Genomic DNA, 3,359 nt, shown 5'->3' with positions numbered 1-3,359 from the left:
TTTAATCCTCTTTTTTTTTTTTTTTTTTTTTCCTTTTCATTCAACCAACAACGCCCAACTAATCAAACAACCGATAATCTTCTCCTTTTCACCATCTTTACTACTTTCCTCATAGCTATCATACTTATGATGTAATTTGACGGAATATATTACGGCCAATGTTTTTATACGGAATATATTACGGCCAATGTTTCTATCATATTCATTAACTAATGATAATTACTATTAATTGATGAATTTTCCAATAGACAATGTGTATGTGTAACATTTGCGCTTACTCTTGCGCTTTTAATATTTATCTTTTAACAACTCTATTTCAGCTATGATTAGCAGCGCATTTGACCATCTAACTGATTGGATCCAATGATTTACATTGTTTTTTTTCATCCCTCCTTTTCCCATTTTGTTCTTTTAACTTTAAATAGAGGGATCCTTTTTTTCCCCCCTGTCCCCCTCCCTCCTCTATTATTCTTATTAATATCATTATTCAGTGATATCATATCTATTACTGATTAGAATGATTAGATGTGACATCTGTGAAAGTCATCAAATTGTTTGAATCACGGATATATTAATGTCACATAATTTTATAGTTGACGCTAATTTTATGGGAAAAGAAACTTCTCAAGTGTAGCGATTCTTATCACATCGTGCAACACTATCAGACATTTCTGATATTCTTTGAACTCATTCCTAAATCCATCATGAAATCTGAATATTGATATCTCATATTTTCATTATTCATTCATAAGTTTCTTTTCTAAATTAACAAAGAGACTAATTCAATGATACATTCTGATAACACTCAATCATTGATAAAAAAGTTTGGGAAAAATAAAGATATCATGTGTCTGCTGTTCATTGTACTTCTTAAGATGAACTTTTAAGAGATCAAGAAACTAACTTACCTGTCAACAGGAAACTAACTTACCTGTCAACATTCAATCTTACTACTACTAATCAATGTTTTTTGTTCTTTTTTTACTTTCTTCTTCCTAATAATTTCCATGAAACAAATTTAATTTTCCTGCAGAAATGAACTTTGTACTGTATGCTAAGTTCGGCGCTTTTTTTTTTTCCGACACCGTTCCGCTGTTTGAATGTTTGATCATCACAGAACTAACCTGACTCATCTCATCACTGATTCCTCAAATCAAATATCAATCATTAATACGGGAAGGAAACATTGTACGATCAATTTCCTTCCATATTTATATTTTTCAATTGTTTCTGTCAAAATTGAATTCCAAAATTTTTAAACTTAACACAACTTTTCTTGAAATAGAAATCCAATTTATTAAATTTCAGAAAAAAATAGTTTTTACTGTTTCTAAAAATTGAATTTGAATGCGCGAAATTGTTAAATGCAAAATTTAGCCTATTTTTACAGTTGTTGAATTTCGATTTGGCATTTAATTCTCAATATTATATTTAATTTTTATCTCTTATTATCATTTTCCCAAAGTATGGATGAAGAAATTAAGTAAAATCTATCCGAATTATTTATATCCTTAGAAGAACTTATTTTGAACCAATACAGATTTCAAAAGATTTCCTAAGTTATTTCGATTGTAGAATGATAGAAAAATTGTGTCAATGTGGAATTTACATCTTTTCATACGTGCTTTCCTTCCGATCAGAAATATTTTATAATTTTAAAATTAAACTGAAAATATTTAAACGATTAGAGAAATCTCTTTTCAGATATATCATATTCAAACTTTAGCTTTTAAGAGAGGCTTTGAGGATAATTTTTAAGCAGCAAAAGACTAATATATTTAGAAAAAGAGGGGAGAAGAATGTGAGAGAGAGAGAGATAGACAGAGAGAGAGAGAGAGATAGAAGAAAGGAAGGACAAGAATTTATAAAAGCAAATGAGAGCGAACGGAAATCGTATGTTTCAAATGTCAAGAAGGAAGGTCTCGTGCGACGCCAATGAAAAGTGAGGAAACCGGCATCAAATGTCACTCCGTACCGTTCATTCCATCAAACCAAGAAAAATTTTCTCATCTACTGGGGTTTTGCCAGATGCTGCTACTTCTGCCACATCTCTTTCTCTATTCGATAATATATTTTTACAATTTCATTCTCCCTTTAATGATCGATGTAAAGCTAAGGCTTTCTTCATTTAGCTTTACTCTTCATCTTGGCCACATATTCCCCAAATCTTTCTTTATCATTTTGGCTTTTATCACCATTTTTGCCCTTCTAACCAGAGTTCCCTTTTAATATTATATTTTTTCCCATTTTTATTTCCGTTCCCGATTGTTTCTGTCATCAATAGAACGAATGATCTTTGATCGCAAAAAGACGAAACAATGTCTGAAGATGGACGATGTAATCGATCATCATCCTGCATTATCAGCAGTCCGATACAGTACGGCATTGTTTTCACATAAAACCGCAATATCTTCTATCTCTATTATACCTCAAAGCTATCGCATTTTACATTTGTTCAGACGACAAAAGCTTAATTTAAAATGAACTTAAGTTGACATTTTGGTTAGTTATACTACAAATGAAAAATGACATAAAACTCAACAATTACGAGGGAAACATTTAAATGGGTGATAAATGTCAATAGGAATGCTTCCCCAAATGGATCCTTCAATATGAATGTCTCCAATGAATAGATACATTGGTAATGGTATAGTATCTACCTATCTCTATATTTACATTTCATAAACCTCCAAACGTTTGCTTATGCTACTGTCAACACACGCTAGAACAAACAATGTTACGCTAATAAGAATATTGATGACATAAGACCGATCGATAAGTGATAACAATAACGCTGATGATATGATAATATGGATGAAGATGACAATAAGTTAATTCACTGATCGTAGCAACAAAGTGTAACGAAAGTAATTTGGTTACCATATGATTGATATCACTTCGAAGTTACAACTAGATGCTGGAGAAAAAGATGAGAGAGAATGAGGAAGGAGACAGATGTCAACCTAAGGTAGCTAAACATGAATAAATCTTTTGATTCTTATCTAAAACAAGAAAAAAAAAAGAAGAGAAAGAAATAACAGAGAGAGAGTTGGGTGGGGCTTGAAAGAAGGTGAAAAGTAAACTAGATAATAAATTACGAGACAAGAAAGGGAGGGAAGGTGATGAAGATAGAAAAGATGGATCTGGACGAAAACGCCACATGTCGCTTTTTTTTGAAAATGCTGTTTGAAAGTACTATGTTAATTTATGATCAATAATGTAAATTCCTTTTCCTCTTCCTTTCTCTCTCTCTCTCTCCCTCTGTTCCTTCCTCTCTCCTAATGACAAAGATAAATATCGAGAGAGAGAGAGAGAGTGGACAAAAGTAAATTATTTAATAAAACTAAATTTAGATAGAG

Source organism: Loa loa (genome assembly GCF_000183805.2).
Source record: "Loa loa unplaced genomic scaffold supercont3.81, whole genome shotgun sequence".
Lineage (NCBI taxonomy): Eukaryota > Metazoa > Nematoda > Chromadorea > Rhabditida > Onchocercidae > Loa > Loa loa.
This window is presented reverse-complemented; position numbering follows the sequence as displayed.